This window comes from Oncorhynchus mykiss, unplaced genomic scaffold (assembly GCF_057628025.1).
Source record: "Oncorhynchus mykiss isolate SJ-2025 unplaced genomic scaffold, ASM5762802v1 scaffold103, whole genome shotgun sequence".
NCBI lineage: Eukaryota > Metazoa > Chordata > Actinopteri > Salmoniformes > Salmonidae > Oncorhynchus > Oncorhynchus mykiss.
Genome location: NW_028322102.1, coordinates 671,985 through 695,942, shown reverse-complemented (window position 1 = coordinate 695,942; position 23,958 = coordinate 671,985).

Here is a 23,958-nt window from a genome sequence, read left to right as displayed (position 1 = left end):
TCTACGACACTATGGATTACAGGTGGGCCCCGCGGTATAACAAGGCCTGCCCCCAAGCAGTCTACGACACTATAGATTACAGGTGGGCCCCGCGGTATAACAAGGCCTGCCCCCCAAGCAGTCTACGACACTATGGATTACAGGTGGGCCCCGCGGTATAACAAGGCCTGCCCCCCAAGCAGTCTACGACACTATGGATTACAGGTGGGCCCCGCGGTATAACAAGGCCTGCCCCCAAGCAGTCTACGACACTATGGATTACAGGTGGGCCCCGCGGTATAACAAGGCCTGCCCCCAAGCAGTCTACGACACTATGGATTACAGGTGGGCCCCGCGGTATAACAAGGCCTGCCCCCAAGCAGTCTACGACACTATGGATTACAGGTGGGCCCCGCGGTATAACAAGGCCTGCCCCCAAGCAGTCTACGACACTATGGATTACAGGTGGGCCCCGCGGTATAACAAGGCCTGCCCCCAAGCAGTCTACGACACGATGGATTACAGGTGGGCCCCGCGGTATAACAAGGCCTGCCCCCCAAGCAGTCTACGACACTATGGATTACAGGTGGGCCCCGCGGTATAACAAGGCCTGCCCCCAAGCAGTCTACGACACTATGGATTACAGGTGGGCCCCGCGGTATAACAAGGCCTGCCCCCAAGCAGTCTACGACACTATGGATTACAGGTGGGCCCCGCGGTATAACAAGGCCTGCCCCCAAGCAGTCTACGACACTATGGATTACAGGTGGGCCCCGCGGTATAACAAGGCCTGCCCCCCAAGCAGTCTACGACACTATGGATTACAGGTGGGCCCCGCGGTATAACAAGGCCTGCCCCCCAAGCAGTCTACGACACTATGGATTACAGGTGGGCCCCGCGGTATAACAAGGCCTGCCCCCAAGCAGTCTACGACACTATGGATTACAGGTGGGCCCCGCGGTATAACAAGGCCTGCCCCCAAGCAGTCTACGACACTATGGATTACAGGTGGGCCCCGCGGTATAACAAGGCCTGCCCCCCAAGCAGTCTACGACACTATGGATTACAGGTGGGCCCCGCGGTATAACAAGGCCTGCCCCCCAAGCAGTCTACGACACTATGGATTACAGGTGGGCCCCGCGGTATAACAAGGCCTGTCCCCAAGCAGTCTACAACACTATGGATTACAGGTGGGCCCCGCGGTATAACAAGGCCTGCCCCCCCAAGCAGTCTACGACACTATGGATTACAGGTGGGCCCCGCGGTATAACAAGGCCTGCCCCCAAGCAGTCTACGACACTATGGATTACAGGTGGGCCCCGCGGTATAACAAGGCCTGCCCCCCAAGCAGTCTACGACACTATGGATTACAGGTGGGCCCCGCGGTATAACAAGGCCTGCCCCCCAAGCAGTCTACGACACTATGGATTACAGGTGGGCCCCGCGGTATAACAAGGCCTGCCCCCCAAGCAGTCTACGACACTGTGGATTACAGGTGGGCCCCGCGGTATAACAAGGCCTGCCCCCAAGCAGTCTACGACACTGTGGATTACAGGTGGGCCCCGCGGTATAACAAGGCCTGCCCCCCCAAGCAGTCTACGACACTATGGATTACAGGTGGGCCCCGCGGTATAACAAGGCCTGCCCCCCCAAGCAGTCTACGACACTATGGATTACAGGTGGGCCCCGCGGTATAACAAGGCCTGCCCCCCAAGCAGTCTACGACACTATGGATTACAGGTGGGCCCCGCGGTATAACAAGGCCTGCCCCCCCAAGCAGTCTACGACACTATGGATTACAGGTGGGCCCCGCGGTATAACAAGGCCTGCCCCCCCAAGCAGTCTACGACACTATGGATTACAGGTGGGCCCCGCGGTATAACAAGGCCTGCCCCCCCAAGCAGTCTACGACACTATGGATTACAGGTGGGCCCCGCGGTATAACAAGGCCTGCCCCCAAGCAGTCTACGACACTATGGATTACAGGTGGGCCCCGCGGTATAACAAGGCCTGCCCCCAAGCAGTCTACGACACTGTGGATTACAGGTGGGCCCCGCGGTATAACAAGGCCTGCCCCCCCAAGCAGTCTACGACACTATGGATTACAGGTGGGCCCCGCGGTATAACAAGGCCTGCCCCCCCAAGCAGTCTACGACACTATGGATTACAGGTGGGCCCCGCGGTATAACAAGGCCTGCCCCCCCAAGCAGTCTACGACACTATGGATTACAGGTGGGCCCCGCGGTATAACAAGGCCTGCCCCCAAGCAGTCTACGACACTATGGATTACAGGTGGGCCCCGCGGTATAACAAGGCCTGCCCCCCCAAGCAGTCTACGACACTATGGATTACAGGTGGGCCCCGCGGTATAACAAGGCCTGCCCCCCCAAGCAGTCTACGACACTATGGATTACAGGTGGGCCCCGCGGTATAACAAGGCCTGCCCCCCAAGCAGTCTACGACACTATGGATTACAGGTAGGCCCCGCGGTATAACAAGGCCTGCCCCCCCAAGCAGTCTACGACACTATGGATTACAGGTGGGCCCCGCGGTATAACAAGGCCTGCCCCCCCAAGTAGTCTACGACACTATGGATTACAGGTGGGCCCCGCGGTATAACAAGGCCTGCCCCCAAGCAGTCTACGACACTATGGATTACAGGTGGGCCCCGCGGTATAACAAGGCCTGCCCCCCAAGCAGTCTACGACACTATGGATTACAGGTGGGCCCCGCGGTATAACAAGGCCTGCCCCCAAGCAGTCTACAACACTATGGATTACAGGTGGGCCCCGCGGTATAACAAGGCCTGCCCCCCAAGCAGTCTACGACACTATGGATTACAGGTGGGCCCTGCGGTATAACAAGGCCTGCCCCCAAGCAGTCTACGACACTATGGATTACAGGTGGGCCCCGCGGTATAACAAGGCCTGCCCCCAAGCAGTCTACGACACTATGGATTACAGGTGGGCCCCGCGGTATAACAAGGCCTGCCCCCCCAAGCAGTCTACGACACTATGGATTACAGGTGGGCCCCGCGGTATAACAAGGCCTGCCCCCAAGCAGTCTACTACACTATGGATTACAGGTGGGCCCCGCGGTATAACAAGGCCTGCCCCCAAGCAGTCTACGACACTATGGATTACAGGTGGGCCCCGCGGTATAACAAGGCCTGCCCCCCCAAGCAGTCTACGACACTATGGATTACAGGTGGGCCCCGCGGTATAACAAGGCCTGCCCCCCCAAGCAGTCTACAACACTATGGATTACAGGTGGGCCCCGCGGTATAACAAGGCCTGCCCCCCCAAGCAGTCTACGACACTATGGATTACAGGTGGGCCCCGCGGTATAACAAGGCCTGCCCCCCCAAGCAGTCTACGACACTATGGATTACAGGTGGGCCCCGCGGTATAACAAGGCCTGCCCCCCCAAGCAGTCTACGACACTATGGATTACAGGTGGGCCCCGCGGTATAACAAGGCCTGCCCCCCAAGCAGTCTACGACACTATGGATTACAGGTGGGCCCCGCGGTATAACAAGGCCTGCCCCCCAAGCAGTCTACGACACTATGGATTACAGGTGGGCCCCGCGGTATAACAAGGTCTGCCCCCCCAAGCAGTCTACAACACTATGGATTACAGGTGGGCCCCGCGGTATAACAAGGCCTGCCCCCCAAGCAGTCTACAACACTATGGATTACAGGTGGGCCCCGCGGTATAACAAGGCCTGCCCCCAAGCAGTCTACGACACTATGGATTACAGGTGGGCCCCGCGGTATAACAAGGCCTGCCCCCCCAAGCAGTCTACGACACTATGGATTACAGGTGGGCCCCGCGGTATAACAAGGCCTGCCCCCCAAGCAGTCTACAACACTATGGATTACAGGTGGGCCCCGCGGTATAACAAGGCCTGCCCCCCAAGCAGTCTACAACACTATGGATTACAGGTGGGCCCCGCGGTATAACAAGGCCTGCCCCCCCAAGCAGTCTACAACACTATGGATTACAGGTGGGCCCCGCGGTATAACAAGGCCTGCCCCCCCAAGCAGTCTACGACACTATGGATTACAGGTGGGCCCCGCGGTATAACAAGGCCTGCCCCCCAAGCAGTCTACGACACTATTCACTAGGTCTTCAGTCACCGCAATCATCCTCAACTCCCAAATTGTCCTGGAAAGGTTAGTGACTCGTCGGATTTGTCTTGGGCTGTTTCGTCCAAACCCGAGGTGTGCAGAGGGGGGATAATGTCTTTTAAAACAAACAGCATTTTGATGAGAGGAGGCCGTAGAAGAAATCGTATGTGAAATGCACAAAAGGATAAACACATTGAGGCCCGCAGCTGGAACAAACTAAAAAGATGTTTAATAATTTAGAAGCAAGCAGGCAGGCCTTTATACAGCTGTTGTGTGCAGGGGACCACGAAAGGATTATATCTGACAGCTGGCTCTATCTTTTCCCTTGGCTGTCCTGTGGCAAGGAGAGGAGACGGCAGATTTGGGATTAGCCAATCCCAGCTACTCTCGCCCATCTGCCACCAAAACCCATGGCTTCTGACTCTCTGGTACGAGAGAGAGAGAGAGAGAGAGAGAGAGAGAGAGAGAGAGAGAGAGAGAGAGAGAGAGAGAGAGAGAGAATGTCTGAGAGATGTGGGAGAGAGAGAGACACGTTGACATAGACAGAGAGAGACACGTTGTGGGATACAAACATATGCACGCGGGCGGAGGAGAGAGGATCAGCCGTCAGCCAAGGTGAATGTTCAGTTGACACACGGCCAGTTGCATCACTGCTGTCATTTTAATGGCGGAGGGCACATTTTACACTCCGCACATTTTGCACATGAATACAAAATGTTACTGGCCACAAAACAATGCTCGGGCCTAATTGGCCCGAATTAACTAAGCCTTGTCTTCCGTCCCCACCATGATTAAAATAGCTCAGCTGGGAGTGCTGCTGGGGGATGAAGGCGGAAGATGGGGAGGAGTGGAGGGGAGGGGAGGGTGGGATGGAGGGGAGAAGAGGGGAGCAGCAGGGATTTGAAGAGGCCGAGGCTGGAGGCTGGGGGAGGGGGCAGGTGAAGTAATGTTTGTCCATGAAAGAGACAGCATCCTAGGTAGAGTCCCAGCTGAGCTCCCGTGCATCGTGCCAAGCAAGTTGCTGTTAGCGGTGAGAGGGAGCAGAGCCCTCTTCCACTACACAATGCCTGCTTTTCACTACTTTATATCGCAGCCAAAATACACTGTACAAAAATATAAACAAAACCTATAAAACCTCTTAAACAATCCCAGAAATGTTTTAAAATGCTCAAAAAGCTAATTTCTCTCAAATGTTCTCCACCAACTTGTTTACATCCCCGTTAGTGAGCATTTCTCCTTTGCCAAAGATAATCTCTCCAACGTACAGATGTGACACATCAAGAAGCTGATTAAACATCATGATCATTACACAGGTGAACTTTGCGCTGGGGACAATGAAAGGCCACCCTAAAATGTGCAGTTTTGTCACACAATGCAACAGACGTCTCAAGTTTTGAGGGAGCGTGCAATTTGCGTGCTGACTGCAAGCATTTCCACCAGAGCAGTTGCCAGAAAATGTAATGTTAACTTCTCTACCATAAGCCGCCTCCAACGTTGTTTCAGAGAATTTGGGCAGTACGTCCAAACAGCCTTCTATGGCCACTGGCACGCTGAAGAGGTGTTCTCTTCAACGATGAATCCCAGTTTCAACTGTACCGGACAGACAGCGTGTATGGCGTCGCGTGGGCAAGTGTATTACTGATGTCAACGTTGTGAACAGAGTGCCCCATGGTGCGTGTGGGGTTATGGTATGGGCAGGCATAAGCTACGGACAATGAGCAGAAATTAAATTTTATCGATGGAAATTTTTATGCATATAGAGATACCGTGATGAGATCCCGAGGCCCCGTTGTCGTGCCATTAATCTAGCACCATCACCTCATGTTCCAGCGTGATAATGCACGGTCCCGTGTCGAAATGATCTGTGCACAATTCCTGGAAGCTGAACATTTCCCAGTTCTTCCTGCATACTCACCAGACGTGTCACCCATTGAGCATGTTTGGGATGCTCTGGATCGATGTGTACGACAACGAATCTCAGCTCCTGCCAATATCCAGCAACTTCGCAACAGCCATTGAAGAGGAGTGGGGACAACGTTCCACAGGCCACACACCTGAGCAACTCAACAAACAAAAATAATAGATGTGTCGCGCTGCATGATGGTCACACCAGACACTGACTGGTTTTCTGATCCACGCCACTACTTTAAGGTATCTGTGACCAACAGGTCTGTATTCCCAGTCATGTGACATCCATAGGCTAGGGCCTAACGCATTGATTTCAATTGACTGATTTCCTTATTTGAACTGTAACTCAGTTAACTCTTTGAAATTGTTGCATGTTGCTTTTATATTTGTGCTCGGTGTAGCTCCACATTACCACACCTCAAAAGAGCATTACCATGTCTCAGCCACTCTAACAATGACCCTTTGTGTCCATAATAAAGTGTCCATAAACAAGTGTCCATAATAAAGATGTCCTTAATAAAGATGTGACATAATAAAGATGTGTCTATAATAAAGATGTGTCCATAATAAAGATGTCCTTAATAAAGATGGGACATAATAAAGATGTGTCCTTAATAAAGATGTCCTTAATAAAGATGTGTCCTTAATAAAGATGTGTCCATAATAAAGATGTGTCTATAATAAAGATGGGACATCATAAAGATGTGTCCTTAATAAAGATGTCCTTAATAAAGATGTGTCCATAATAAAGATGTGTCCATAATAAAGATGTGTCCATAATAAAGATGTCCATAATAAAGATGTCTATAATAAAGATGTGTCCTTAATAAAGATGTCCATAATAAAGATGTGTCCATAATAAAGATGTGTCCTTAATAAAGATGTCCATAATAAAGATGTCTATAATAAAGATGTGTCCATAATAAAGATGTCCTTAATAAAGATGGGACATAATAAAGATGTGTCCTTAATAAAGATGTCCTTAATAAAGATGTGTCCTTAATAAAGATGTGTCCATAATAAAGATGTGTCCATAATAAAGATGTGTCCTTAATAAAGATGTGTCCATAATAAAGATGTCTATAATAAAGATGTGTCCATAATAAAGATGTGTCCATAATAAAGATGTGTCCATAATAAAGATGGGACATAATAAAGATGTCCTTAATGAAGATGTGTCTATAATAAAGATGTCCTTAATAAAGATGTGTCCTTAATAAAGATGTGTCCATAATAAAGATGGGACATAATAAAGATGTCCTTAATAAAGATGTGTCCTTAATAAAGATGTCCTTAATAAAGATGTGTCCATAATAAAGATGTCCTTAATAAAGATGTGTCCATAATAAAGATGTCCTTAATAAAGATGTGTCCATAATAAAGATGTCCTTAATAAAGATGCGTCCATAATAAAGATGTCCATAATAAAGATGTGTCCTTAATAAAGATGTGTCCATAATAAAGATGTCCTTAATAAAGATGTGTCCATAATAAAGATGTCCTTAATAAAGATGTGTCCATAATAAAGATGTGTCCATAATAAAGATGTGTCCATAATAAAGATGTCCTTAATAAAGATGTGTCCATAATAAAGATGTCCTTAATAAAGATGTGTCCATAATAAAGATGTCCTTAATAAAGATGTGTCCATAATAAAGATGTCCTTAATAAAGATGTGTCCATAATAAAGATGTGTCCATAATAAAGATGTCCTTAATAAAGATGTGTCCATAATAAAGATGTCCTTAATAAAGATGTGTCCATAATAAAGATGTCCTTAATAAAGATGTGTCCATAATAAAGATGTCCATAATAAAGATGTGTCCTTAATAAAGATGTGTCCATAATAAAGATGTCCTTAATAAAGATGTGTCCATAATAAAGATGTCCTTAATAAAGATGTGTCCATAATAAAGATGTGTCCATAATAAAGATGTGTCCATAATAAAGATGTCCTTAATAAAGATGTGTCCATAATAAAGATGTCCTTAATAAAGATGTGTCCATAATAAAGATGTCCTTAATAAAGATGTGTCCATAATAAAGATGTGTCCATAATAAAGATGTCCTTAATAAAGATGTGTCCATAATAAAGATGTCCTTAATAAAGATGTGTCCATAATAAAGATGTGTCCATAATAAAGATGTCCTTAATAAAGATGTGTCCATAATAAAGATGTCCTTAATAAAGATGTGTCCATAATAAAGATGTCCTTAATAAAGATGTGTCCATAATAAAGATGTGTCCATAATAAAGATGTCCTTAATAAAGATGTGTCCATAATAAAGATGTGTCCTTAATAAAGATGTGTCCTTAATAAAGATGTGTCCATAATAAAGATGTGTCCTTAATAAAGATGTGTCCATAATAAAGATGTGTCCATAATAAAGATGTCCTTAATAAAGATGTGTCCATAATAAAGATGTCCATAATAAAGATGTGTCCTTAATAAAGATGTGTCCATAATAAAGATGTGTCCATAATAAAGATGTGTCCATAATAAAGATGTCCTTAATAAAGATGTGTCCATAATAAAGATGTCCTTAATAAAGATGTGTCCATAATAAAGATGTCCTTAATAAAGATGTGTCCATAATAAAGATGTCCATAATAAAGATGTCCTTAATAAAGATGTGTCCATAATAAAGATGTCCTTAATAAAGATGTGTCCATAATAAAGATGTGTCCATAATAAAGATGTCCTTAATAAAGATGTGTCCATAATAAAGATGTCCTTAATAAAGATGTGTCCATAATAAAGATGTCCATAATAAAGATGTCCTTAATAAAGATGTGTCCATAATAAAGATGTCCTTAATAAAGATGTGTCCATAATAAAGATGTCCTTAATAAAGATGTGTCCATAATAAAGATGTGTCCATAATAAAGATGTCCTTAATAAAGATGTGTCCATAATAAAGATGTGTCCTTAATAAAGATGTGTCCTTAATAAAGATGTGTCCATAATAAAGATGTGTCCTTAATAAAGATGTGTCCATAATAAAGATGTGTCCATAATAAAGATGTCCTTAATAAAGATGTGTCCATAATAAAGATGTCCATAATAAAGATGTGTCCTTAATAAAGATGTGTCCATAATAAAGATGTCCTTAATAAAGATGTGTCCATAATAAAGATGTCCTTAATAAAGATGTGTCCATAATAAAGATGTGTCCATAATAAAGATGTCCTTAATAAAGATGTGTCCATAATAAAGATGTCCTTAATAATGATGTGTCCATAATAAAGATGTCCTTAATAAAGATGTGTCCATAATAAAGATGTCCATAATAAAGATGTCCTTAATAAAGATGTGTCCATAATAAAGATGTCCTTAATAAAGATGTGTCCATAATAAAGATGTGTCCATAATAAAGATGTCCTTAATAAAGATGTGTCCATAATAAAGATGTCCTTAATAAAGATGTGTCCATAATAAAGATGTCCATAATAAAGATGTCCTTAATAAAGATGTGTCCATAATAAAGATGTGTCCATAATAAAGATGTGTCCTTAATAAAGATGTGTCCATAATAAAGATGTGTCCTTAATAAAGATGTGTCCTTAATAAAGATGTGTCCTTAAAAAAGATGTGTCCTTAATAAAGATGTGTCTATAATAAAGATGTGTCCATAATAAAGATGTGTCCATAATAAAGATGTCCTTAATAATGATGTCCATAATAAAGATGTCCTTAATAAAGATGAGACATAATAAAGATGTGTCCATAATAAAGATGTTTCCTTAATAAAGATGTCTATAATAAAGATGTGTCCATAATAAAGATGTCCATAATAAAGATGTGTCCTTAATAAAGATGTCTATAATAAAGATGTCCTTAATAAAGATGTGTCCATAATAAAGATGTGTCCATAATAAAGATGTGTCCTTAATAAAGATGTGTCCATAATAAAGATGTGTCCATAATAAAGATGTGTCCTTAATAAAGATGTGTCCTTAATAAAGATGTGTCCATAATAAAGATGGGACATAATAAAGATGTGTCCTTAATAAAGATGTGTCCTTAATAAAGATGTGTCCATAATAAAGATGTCCTTAATAAAGATGTCCATAATAAAGATGTGTCCCTAATAAAGATAAGACATAATAAAGATGTGTCCATAATAAAGATGTGTCCTTAATAAAGATGTGTCCATAATAAAGATGTGTCCTTAATAAAGATGTGTCCTTAATAAAGATGTGTCCATAATAAAGATGTGTCCTTAATAAAGATGTGTCCTTAATAAAGATGTGTCCTTAATAAAGATGTGTCCATAATAAAGATGTGTCCATAATAAAGATGTCCATAATTAAGATGTCCATAATAAAGATGTCCATAATAAAGATGTGTCCATAATAAAGATGTGTCCATAATAAAGATGTGTCCATAATAAAGATGTGTCCATAATAAAGATGTGTCCATAATAAAGATGTGTCCTTAATAAAGATGTGTCCTTAATAAAGATGTGTCCTTAATAAAGATGTGTCCATAATAAAGTTGTGTCCATAATAAAGATGTGTCCTTAATAAAGATGTGTCCATAATAAAGATGTGTCCTTGATAAAGATGTGTCCTTAATAAAGATGTGTCCTTAATAAAGATGTGTCCTTAATAAAGATGTGTCTATAATAAAGATGTGTCCATAATAAAGATGTGTCCATAATAAAGATGTCCTTAATAAAGATGTCCATAATAAAGATGTCCTTAATAAAGATGAGACATAATAAAGATGTGTCCATAATAAAGATGTGTCCTTAATAAAGATGTCTATAATAAAGATGTGTCCATAATAAAGATGTCCATAATAAAGATGTGTCCTTAATAAAGATGTCTATAATAAAGATGTCCTTAATAAAGATGTGTCCATAATAAAGATGTGTCCATAATAAAGATGTGTCCTTAATAAAGATGTGTCCATAATAAAGATGTGTCCATAATAAAGATGTGTCCTTAATAAAGATGTGTCCTTAATAAAGATGTGTCCATAATAAAGATGGGACATAATAAAGATGTGTCCTAAATAAAGATGTGTCCTTAATAAAGATGTGTCCATAATAAAGATGTCCTTAATAAAGATGTCCATAATAAAGATGTGTCCTTAATAAAGATGAGACATAATAAAGATGTGTCCATAATAAAGATGTGTCCTTAATAAAGATGTGTCCATAATAAAGATGGTCCTTAATAAAGATGTGTCCTTAATAAAGATGTGTCCATAATAAAGATGTGTCCTTAATAAAGATGTGTCCTTAATAAAGATGTGTCCTTAATAAAGATGTGTCCTTAATGAAGATGTGTCCATAATAAAGATGTGTCCATAATAAAGATGTCCATAATTAAGATGTCCATAATAAAGATGTCCATAATAAAGATGTGTCCATAATAAAGATGTGTCCATAATAAAGATGTGTCCATAATAAAGATGTGTCCATAATAAAGATGTGTCCATAATAAAGATGTGTCCTTAATAAAGATGTGTCCATAATAAAGATGTGTCCATAATAAAGATGTGTCCTTAATAAAGATGTGTCCTTAATAAAGATGTGTCCATAATAAAGATGTGTCCATAATAAAGATGTGTCCTTAATAAAGATGTATCCATAATAAAGATGGGACATAATAAAGATGTGTCCTTAATAAAGATGTGTCCATAATAAAGATGTGTCCATAATAAAGATGTGTCCTTAATAAAGATGTGTCCTTAATAAAGATGTGTCCATAATAAAGATGTGTCTATAATAAAGATGTGTCCATAATAAAGATGTGTCCTTAATAAAGATGTGTCCATAATAAAGATGTGTCCATAATAAAGATGTGTCCTTAATAAAGATGTGTCCTTAATAAAGATGTGTCCTTAATAAAGATGTGTCCTTAATAAAGATGTGTCCATAATAAAGATGTGTCCATAATAAAGATGTGTCCTTAATAAAGATGTGTCCATAATAAAGATGTGTCCTTGATAAAGATGTGTCCTTAATAAAGATGTGTCCTTAATAAAGATGTGTCCTTAATAAAGATGTGTCTATAATAAAGATGTGTCCATAATAAAGATGTGTCCATAATAAAGATGTCCTTAATAAAGATGTCCATAATAAAGATGTCCTTAATAAAGATGAGACATAATAAAGATGTGTCCATAATAAAGATGTGTCCTTAATAAAGATGTCTATAATAAAGATGTGTCCATAATAAAGATGTCCATAATAAAGATGTGTCCATAATAAAGATGTGTCCTTAATAAAGATGTGTCCATAATAAAGATGTGTCCATAATAAAGATGTGTCCTTAATAAAGATGTGTCCTTAATAAAGATGTGTCCATAATAAAGATGGGACATAATAAAGATGTGTCCTAAATAAAGATGTGTCCTTAATAAAGATGTGTCCATAATAAAGATGTCCTTAATAAAGATGTCCATAATAAAGATGTGTCCTTAATAAAGATGAGACATAATAAAGATGTGTCCATAATAAAGATGTGTCCTTAATAAAGATGTGTCCATAATAAAGATGGTCCTTAATAAAGATGTGTCCTTAATAAAGATGTGTCCATAATAAAGATGTGTCCTTAATAAAGATGTGTCCTTAATAAAGATGTGTCCTTAATAAAGATGTGTCCTTAATGAAGATGTGTCCATAATAAAGATGTGTCCATAATAAAGATGTCCATAATTAAGATGTCCATAATAAAGATGTCCATAATAAAGATGTGTCCATAATAAAGATGTGTCCATAATAAAGATGTGTCCATAATAAAGATGTGTCCATAATAAAGATGTGTCCATAATAAAGATGTGTCCTTAATAAAGATGTGTCCATAATAAAGATGTGTCCATAATAAAGATGTGTCCTTAATAAAGATGTGTCCTTAATAAAGATGTGTCCATAATAAAGATGTGTCCATAATAAAGATGTGTCCTTAATAAAGATGTATCCATAATAAAGATGGGACATAATAAAGATGTGTCCTTAATAAAGATGTGTCCATAATAAAGATGTGTCCATAATAAAGATGTGTCCTTAATAAAGATGTGTCCTTAATAAAGATGTGTCCATAATAAAGATGTGTCCATAATAAAGATGTGTCCATAATAAAGATGTGTCCTTAATAAAGATGTGTCCATAATAAAGATGTGTCCATAATAAAGATGTGTCCTTAATAAAGATGTGTCCTTAATAAAGATGTGTCCTTAATAAAGATGTGTCCATAATAAAGATGTCCTTAATAAAGATGTCCATAATAAAGATGTGTCCTTAATAAAGATGAGACATAATAAAGATGTGTCCATAATAAAGATGTGTCCTTAATAAAGATGTGTCCATAATAAAGATGTCCATAATAAAGATGTGTCCATAATAAAGATGTGTCCTTAATAAAGATGTGTCCTTAATAAAGATGTGTCCTTAATAAAGATGTGTCCTTAATAAAGATGTGTCCATAATAAAGATGGGACATAATAAAGATGGGACATAATAAAGATGGGACATAATAAAGATGGGACATAATAAAGATGTGTCCATAATAAAGATGTCCTTAATAAAGATGTGTCCATAATAAAGATGGGACATAATAAAGATGTGTCCATAATAAAGATGTGTCTATAATAAAGATGTGTCCTTAATAAAGATGTGTCCTTAATAAAGATGTGTCCATAATAAAGATGGGACATAATAAAGATGTGTCCATAATAAAGATGTGTCCTTAATAAAGATGTCCATAATAAAGATGTCCTTAATAAAGATGAGACATAATAAAGATGTGTCCATAATAAAGATGTGTCCTTAATAAAGATGTGTCCATAATAAAGATGTCCATAATAAAGATGTGTCCTTAATAAAGATGTGTCCATAATAAAGATGTCCTTAATAAAGATGGGACATAATAAAGATGGGACATAATAAAGATGGGACATAATAAAGATGGGACATAATAAAGATGTGTCCATAATAAAGATGTCCTTAATAAAGATGTGTCCATAATAAAGATGTCCTTAATAAAGATGTCCTTAATAAAGATGTGTCCATAATAAAGATGTCCTTAATAAAGATGTCCTTAATAAAGATGTGTCCTTAATAAAGATGTCCTTAATAAAGATGTGTCCATAATAAAGATGGGACATAATAAAGATGGGACATAATAAAGATGGGACATAATAAAGATGTCCTTAATAAAATGTGTCCATAGTAAAGATGCGTCCATATAAAACACAAGTATCTTTCTAATACATAACTCTCACAGTGGTTCCTACATCGAGGACACGGTGGTTCCCACATCCAGGACACGGTGGTTCCCAAATCTAGGACACGGTGGTTCCCACATCCAGGACACGGTGGTTCCCACATCCGGACACGGTGGTTCCCACATCCGACACGGTGGTTCCCACATCCAGGACACTGTGGTTCCCACATCCGACACGGGGGTTCCCACATCCGACACGGTGGTTCCCACATCCAGGACACGGTGGTTCCCACATCCAGGACACTGTGGTTACCACATCCAGACACGGTGGTTCCCACATCCAGGACACGGTGGTTCCCACATCCAGGACACTGTGGTTCCCACATCCGGACACGGTGGTTTCCACATCCAGGACACTGTGGTTCCCACATCCTGGAGAATGTGGTTCCTACATCCAGGACACTGTGGTTCCTACATCCAGGACACTGGGGTTCCATCATCCAGGACACAGTGTTTCCCACATCCTGGACACTGTGGATCCCACATCCAGGACACTGTGGTTCCCACATCCAGGACGCGGTGTTTCCCACATCCTGGACACTGTGGATCCCACATCCTGGACACTGTGGATCCCACATCCAGGACACTGTGGTTCCCACATCCAGGACACGATGGTTCCCACATCCTGTACACTGTGGTTCCCACATCCAGGACACTGTGGTTACCACATCCAGGACACGGTGGTTCCCACATCCAGGACACTGTGGTTCCCACATCCGGACATGGTGGTTTCCACATCCAGGACACTGTGGTTCCCACATCCTGGACACTGTGGTTCCTACATCCAGGACACTGTGGTTCCTACATCCAGGACACTGGGGTTCCATCATCCAGGACACAGTGTTTCCCACATCCTGGACACTGTGGATCCCACATTCAGGACACTGTGGATCCCACATCAAGGACACTGTGGTTCCTACATCCAGGAAACTGTGGTTCCTACATACAGGACACTGTGGTTCCCACATCCAGGACACTGTGGTTCCCACATCCAGGACACTGTGGTTCCCACATCCGGACACGGTGGTTTCCACATCCAGGACACTGTTGTTCCCACATCCAGGACACTGTGGTTCCCACATCCTGTACACTGCGGTTCCCACATCCGTACATGGTGGTTCCCACATCCAGGACATGGTGGTTCCCACATCCAGGACACTGTGGTTCCCACATCCATGACACTGTGGTTCCCACATCCAGGACACTGTGGTTCCCACATCCAGGACACTGTGGTTCCCACATCCATGACACTGTGGTTCCCACATCCAGGACATGGTGGTTCCCACATCCAGGACACTGTGGTTCCCACATCCATGACACTGTGGTTCCCACATCCAGGACACTGTGGTTCCCACATCCAGGACACTGTGGTTCCCACATCCATGACACTGTGGTTCCCACATCCAGGACACTGTGGTTCCCACATCCAGGACACGGTGGTTCCCACATCCAGGACACTGTGGTTCCCACATCCAGGACACTGTGGGTTACTGGCTGCTTCCCTCTGTCCCCCGTCTGAAGCACATCCCTGTGGCTATAGCAGTTACAGCTAACCACTGGTCAGCATGCGGGCTGGTTTCAGTAGGAGGTAGGCCTTACCCAGGGAGGGAGGCTATAGCAGTTACAGCTAACCACTGGTCAGCATGCGGGCTGGTTCCATCCCATTCTATTACTGCTGACTTGAAAATGGCATGGTGGATGTCCAGTCTAGTGTTTCCTAAACTAAAAGTACCTTACCCCAGAAATGCCCAGTGATTCCTCTCAGATCTATCTGGGAGCACCGTGAGGGAGGTAGGCCTTACCCAGGGAGGGGAGGCTATAGGCCTCACCGAGAGTGCTGGACCACAATTCCACAGAGCCATAGGCGTTTGGCAGTTGTAATGTGGGTACAACAATAGCAGCAGCACAGTGTGAGATGCCAGTGGGAAATAGCTAGCTGTGGGCACTGCCAGTCAAATAGATTTCCTCGATATTATTCACAGTGTGTGTTTAGAAGTGTTGTAATGCTGGTACTCCTCTAAAATATAATGACGTGATTTTTAACCAAAACTATAGTGTAGAAGACTGTGAGGAGAGTGAACATGTTTAATTAGTGCTATTATCTGATTAACAGAGGTTAAAATGTGTACGATAGGTACATTTGATAAGTGTATTTATTTGTCCAGGCTAGTCTCATTAAGATGAAACATATATTTAACAATAGAGACCTGGCCACAAATTCTTTAACATTTTCATTTGACCATTTTACCTCTCAATAATGAGGACAGATCTGTACTCCATAAGTATAGTAAGCCTGCATTACCTCTGGGGAAACATTCAAACACAAGAAGAAGAAGAAGAAGAAGAAGAAGAAGAAGAGAGAAGAAGAAGAGAGAAGAAGAGAGAAGAAGAAGAAAGAAGAGAGAAGAAGAAGAAAGAAGAAGAAGAAGAATAAGAAGAAGAGAGAAGAAGAAGGAGGACAAGAAGGAGAAGAAGAAGAAGAAGAAGAAGAAGAAGGAGGACAAGAAGGAGAAGAAGAAGAAGAAGAAGAAGAAGAAGAAGAAGAGGAGAAAAGAAGAAGAGAGAAGAAGAAGAAGAAGAGAAAAGAAGAAGAATAGAAGAAGAGAGAAGTAGAAGGAGAAGAAGAAGGAGAAGAAGGAGAAGAAGAAGAAGAAGAAGGAGAAGAAGAAGGAGAAGAAGGAGAAGAAGAAGAAGAAGAAGGAGAATAAGAAGAAGAAGGAGGAGGAGAAAAGGAGAAGAAGAAGAAGAAGAAGAAGAGGAAGTAGAAGGAGAAGAAAGTAAAACATTTTTCTCTCTAATGTTCTGCCTCTGAATTCAGCCGAGGGAATATGTGTTTGAAGGTTATGGGACAAGGTCCTGAAAGTGATAAAGTACCGTAAAGGGGATGTATTCCTCCTCAATATGGTCTGGGATCTTTATGGAGCACACCCAGCTGTCCAATAGCCTGGCACTGACTCTGGCTATGTCTCCAACGGAACCCTTTTCCTGTTGTAAGTGCACTACTTTTGACAAGGGCCCATATGGCCAGGGCCCATCATGTGAACAGGGTGCCATTTGGGACACATTCTGTTACCTGGATCCCAGGCTGTGTTCCTCAGATCACACGCTGAATCTCTCTCTCTCTCTCTCTCTCTCTCTCTCTCTCTCTATCTCTCTGTCTTTTAAAAACCCACAGCTACAGCCAAGAGTTTGAGGCACATTTAAGTTTGTTACCTCTCCCGTGGCCCCCCTCTCGACAACAATGGAGACAACAATCAGACTCCCGCAGTCACATAGAGGAGAGGATATGCCACTGAAAATAAAACAGTGTACCAGCGGTAGTTAACACTGCGCTAGCTCCAGGCTATCTGATTAACCCCATGTACTGCACGTACCATTGAAGGTGCTTTAGTGACGCTATTAAAACACACTCCTGCAGTTAAGTTACAGATTTCTCTTAGTAATTATATTTTTTTACTTAACTCCCGGGGCCCTTTTCTTTCCAGGTCTATTCTTCTTCTTTCTTCATTCCTATCATATATTTATTCCCATTGGAAAATGTCCAACGGTGTCCCTACCTAACGTCCCGTTTTTTTTTTGGGCTTCCTTGTGATCTTCAGTTGTAGAGCCGATCATTGCTGATCAATCGCGTCCCCGTCTCCGGGAACACCTCCGTTTAGAAACCCCGGGAAATCACTTGTCACAGACTGAATGAAAGTAATTAAACTCCCCAAAGACTTGATTAGAGAGAGAAAGAGAAGGTAGCTAGCCAGCGCTTCTTCGGGAGGATGTGAGGTAGCCCAGCTACTAACTGAAGGTGTAGAAGGTAACGGACCAATGGGGACCACTGGGGTGGTGCTTTCATTTCCTTCCTTTTTCAAGTTTCTTCCAAGGACTCTTCTTTCCATTATTACAGGTGACACACACACACACAGAACATAAGATATATGCTTATTTCCTGCAAGTTGCCCTTAGAGAACGTGCTGTTGGACCATGGAAATACGTAGTTCCATTTAAGGTTCCATTTAAGGTTCCATTTCCAGTTCCATTTCATTAAAGGGAAGGTTTTCACTAAGGCCTACCCAGATACACTGTTGAGGGCCTCTGCTACACTAAGGTCTACCCAGATACACTGTTGAAGCCCTCTGCTCCACTAAGGTCTACCCAGATACACTGTTGAGGGCCTCTGCTCTACTAAGATCTACCCAGATACACTGTTGAAGCCCTCTGCACCAGTAAGGTCTACTCTACCCAGATACACTGTTGAGGGCCTCTGCTCCACTAAGGCCTACCCAGATTCACTGTTGAGGGCCTCTGCTCTACTAAGATCTACCCAGATACATTGTTGAAGCCCTCTGCCCCACTAAGGTCTACCCAGATACACTGTTGAAGCCCTCTGCCCCACTAAGGTCTACCCAGATACACTGTTGAAGGCCTCTGCTCCACTAAGGTCTACCCAGATACACTGTTGAAGGCCTCTGCCCCACTAAGGTCTACCCAGATACACTGTTGAAGGCCTCTGCCCCACTAAGGTCTACCCAGATACACTGTTGAAACCCTCTGCCCCACTAAGGTCTACCCAGATACACTGTTGAAGCCCTCTGCTCCACTAAGGCCTACCCAGATACACTGTTGAAGCCCTCTGCTCCACTAAGGTCTACCCAGATAGACTGTTGAAGCCCTCTGCTCAACTAAGGTCTACCCAGATACACTGTTGAGGGCCTCTGCTACACTAAGGTCTACCCAGATACACTGTTGAGGGCCTCTGCTCCACTAAGGTCTACCCAGATACACTGTTGAGGGCCTCTGCCCAGCTAAGGTCTACCCAGATACATTGTTGAAGCCCTCTGCCCCACTACGGTCTACTCTACCCAGATACACTGTTGAGGTCCTCTGCTCCACTAAGGTCTACCCAGATACACTGTTGAGGGCCTCTGCCCCACTAAGGTCTACCCAGATACACTGTTGTGGGCCTCTGCTCCATTAAGGTCTACCCAGATACACTGTTGACGGCCTCTGCCTCACTAAGGTCTACCCAGATACACTGTTTAAGCCCTCTCCTCCACTAAGGTCTACCCAGATACACTGTTGAGGGCCTCTGCCTCACTAAGGTCTACCCAGATACACTGTTGAGGGCCTCTGCCCCACTAAGGTCTACCCAGATCCACTGTTGAAGCCCTCTGCTCCACTAAGGTCTACTCTACCCAGATGCACTGTTGAAGCCCTCTCCTCCACTAATGTCTACCCAGATACACTGTTGAAGCCCTCTCCTCCACTAAGGTCTACCCAGATACACTGTTGAAGGCCTCTGCTCCACTAAGGTCTACCCAGATACACTGTTGAAGACCTCTGCCCCACTAAGGTCTACCCAGATACACTGTTGAAGGCCTCTGCTCCACTAAGGTCTACCCAGATACACTGTTGAGGGCCTCTGCTCCACTAAGGTCTACCCAGATAGACTGTTGAAGCCCTCTGCCCCACTAAGGTCTACCCAGATACACTGTTGAAGGCCTCTGCTCCACTAAGGTCTACCCAGATACACGGTTGAAGGCCTCTGCTCCACTTAGAGCTACAAAAGAATAAGTCAAGTAAGTCATGTTCATTTCATTAAAAGGGGCGTGTCCCACAGAGCCTTGCTGCCTAGACACGCCCCTCACAGTAACCATGGCTTTTCCCCCTCTTTCATCAGTTTCACGGATCAATAGAATGTGGTACAGAGACCGCGAAGGTCCCTTGGGACTGTCTGCAGAGACCAGCTGGAGGAGAAGGCCTGTAGACGCACCCGCTGCCGAGGCTGAGAGGGGGCTTAGACGAGAGAATTGTCCCTGAGAATAATGGACAGGATAATGTGAACGGATGGTCATATATAGAGAATATCTGTTTTTTTTATATGGGAGATGATGTTGTCAAAAAATGTGCATGTCTTATGTTATGGAACACGGGTGATAAATGTTAGACTGAGATATGTGGATTTAGAGTTTAAATGATGCTTTCTGGAAGCGTATCATCATGCATCTTCACAATACAAGTCCCTCTACAAGTCCCCCCCAATCTGTAATGTACTGACCAGGAGACAGATTGATTGTTCTTTTAAAATAAGATGTACTGTATGTAATTAGAAAACCCACCGAAGACTATTCCCTCTTACAGTACCCTCCTCATTAACCGGAGACAGTCCCAGTGTTAAGTTTGATCACACCCCCCCCCCACACCACAGCTCTCCACTTGAATCTGTTATTCAGTAGGTATCATGTTCCAACCTGGGCATCGCAACGCTTTCTATCTTGACTCTAATATTTAATTGGAGTATTGTAGTGGTGGTACTCTGGCGACGGGTTTCGGGAGTTAAGAGAGATGGGCTCCTTTCCGGATCACTGGATGAAATATGGGTCAGTCACCCTGTATCCAACCGAGCAACCTCCACCCTCCTCAGATTCCACCGGCCTCTCCCTCTGCCACGACTGCATGTGAGGCAATTATGCCACGGCGACAAGGTGCAAATGCTGCAACTGGACAGATATTTGAAACAAGTCCGTGTTTAATTAGGTTATGCAGTGATTTCTATCCCTGCAAATAAAAATAAAAAAACAGAAACCTTAGACAATTAATCTGTGTCTGCTGGTCTCTGCGCGGAAGCTCGGGCGCAAGCGCTACGCAGAGCCTTTGGGAACAGGACCCCAGCAGCCTCACCACTCCAGCTCTTGACCCTCAGGGTTTCTGCGGCTGCCGCAGGGAACAAAGCAATTATTTTAAAAAAACATCTCTCTCCTTCATCGGCCCTTCTCAACACTACCAGGAGACTGTGTTATTGATACTGCTGGGAGGACTTCATTTACCTATCTAACCCTCATCTGCAAACAACCGCATGGAATTAATCATTTATTGTTTATCGTTATTATTATTATCATTATTATCATTATCATTGTTACCATTATCATTATTATTAATATCATTATCGTTATCGTTATCGTTATTATTATTATCATTATTATCATTATTATCATTATTATCATTATTATCATTATCGTTATTATTATTATCATTATTGTAATAATTATCGTTATCGTTATTGTTATCGTTATTATAATTGTCATTATCGTTATTGTTATTATTAACATTATTACTATTGTTATTATTATTATTATTATTATTATCATTATTATTATCATTATCATTATCATTATCATTATTATTATCATTATCGTTATTGTTATTGTTATTATTATCCTTATTATTATTATCATTGTCGTTATTATTATTATTATCCTCATTATAATTAGCATTATCGTTATTATTATCATTATCGTTATTGTTATTGTTTACCAGTAGTAGCAGGACTAGGCGTGTCAGTCGTATTTTAATTGTGTATATTGAAGTAGAGTTAGTTAGTAGGCCTGGGAATGGTCAACACACTGAGATGTCTCTGTACACACTCATTGGACTGATTTGCATCACTTCCTGTTCCTGTGGTTACTTATTTGGATGTATTGAGCCTTCAGAATGATATGTATTTAGATTCTAGATACGTACAGTGGGACACTATGAAGTAATACAAACACAAATCAGAAATATGTTGTTCAAAATTGTATTAGTACAAGTAAGTAGTGTGTCCACATTTGCTCTCAAAGATGTTCATCTGTACAAAGGGTTTATCAGTCTCAATGATATTTACTGACATTGTTCTTCTGTACAAAGGGTTTATCAGTCTCAATGATATTTACTGACATTGTTCTTCTGGTCAAAAGGTTTACCAGTCTCAATGATATTTACTGACATTGTTCTTCTGGTCAAAGGGTTTACCAGTCTCAATTATATTTACTGACATTGTTCTTCTGGTCAAAAGGTTAATCAGTCTCAATGATATTTACTGACATTGTTCTTCTGTACAAAAGGTTTACCAGTCTCAATGATATTTACTGACATTGCTCTTCTGTACAAAGGGTTTACCAGTCTCAATTATATTTACTGACATTGTTCTTCTGTACAAAAGGTTTACCAGTCTCAATGATATTTACTGACATTGTTCTTCTGTACAAAGGGTTTACCAGTCTCAATGATATTTACTGACATTGTTCTTCTGTACAAAAGGTTTACCAGTCTCAATTATATTTACTGACATTGTTCTTCTGTACAAAAGGTTTACCAGTCTCAATTATATTTACTGACATTGTTCTTCTGTACAAAGGGTTTACCAGTCTCAATGATATTTACTGACATTGTTCTTCTGTACAAAGGGTTTACCAGTCTCAATGATATTTACTGACATTGTTCTTCTGTACAAAGGGTTTACCAGTCTCAATGATATTTACTGACATTGTTCTTCTGTACAAAAGGTTTACCAGTCTCAATGGTATTTACTGACATTGTTCTTCTGTACAAAGTGTTTACCAGTCTCAATGATATTTACTGACATTGTTCTTCTGTACAAAGGGTTTACCAGTCTCAATGATATTTACTGACATTGTTCTTCTGTACAAAGGGTTTATCAGTCTCAATGATATTTACTGACATTGTTCTTCTGTACAAAGGGTTTACCAGTCTCAATGATATTTACTGACATTGTTCTTCTGGTCAAAAGGTTTACCAGTCTCAATGATATTTACTGGTTTATTTAAAGGGTTTTCTCCTCTCTTGTGTTCTCCTGCCATCTCTTCCCCCCCCCCGGTCCCCTTGGCAACCATCTTCCAACTGTGCATCTCAACCCAACATGTATTTAACAATCTGTCCATCCGTCATTTATCGATGATATTAATCTCAGATCACTACATCTTGGTCTTGGGGCAGGTGGGTTCCGTGTGAGCTGCGAGAGCTACAGAGGAGTGAGCGAAGGGCTTTTTTGGGGATGCCTTTTGAAAGAATTAGAGTGTTTGTGTTTTGAAGTGAAAGTACACATTGGAGAACAAGGAAAAGCCATTTGACCACCCGTCATAATTCTGTCTCGTTTTTAAAGGATCATGTCCCCGAGAGCCACCATTTATTCGCTGCTCCACTGACCTCAATCTCTAAAACATCTTTCAGCATTTAACCTACATTGTCTTTTTTCTGACTCAGATTGACAAAAGAACCCAACAATGGGAAGGAAACAGTATTCCCTAGCTGTACTCTGAATAGTAACAGAATTATGTTTCCCTAGCTGTACTCTGAATAGTAACAGAACAATGTTTCCCTAGTTATACTCTGAATAGTGACGGAATGATGTTTCCCTAGTTATACTCTGAATAGTAACAGAACGATGTTTCCCTAGCTATACTCTGAATAGTAACAGAACAATGTTTCCCTAGCTGTACTCTGAATAGTAACAGAATGATGTTTCCCTAGTTATACTCTGAATAGTAACAGAACAATGTTTCCCTAGTTATACTCTGAATAGTAACAGAAGGATGTTTCCCTTGTTATACTCTGAATAGTAACAGAAGGATGTTTCCCTAGTTATACTCTGAATAGTAACAGAATGATTTCCCTAGCTATACTCTGAATAGTAACAGAATGATGTTTCCCTAGTTATACTCTGAATAGTAACAGAATGATGTTTCCCTAGTTATACTCTGAATAGTAACAGAAGGATGTTTCCCTAGTTATACTCTGAATAGTAACAGAATGATGTTTCCCTAGCTATACTCTGAATAGTAACAGAATGATGTTTCCCTAGTTATACTCTGAATAGTAACAGAAGGATGTTTCCCTAGTTATATTCTTAATAGTAACAGAAGGATGTTTCCCTAG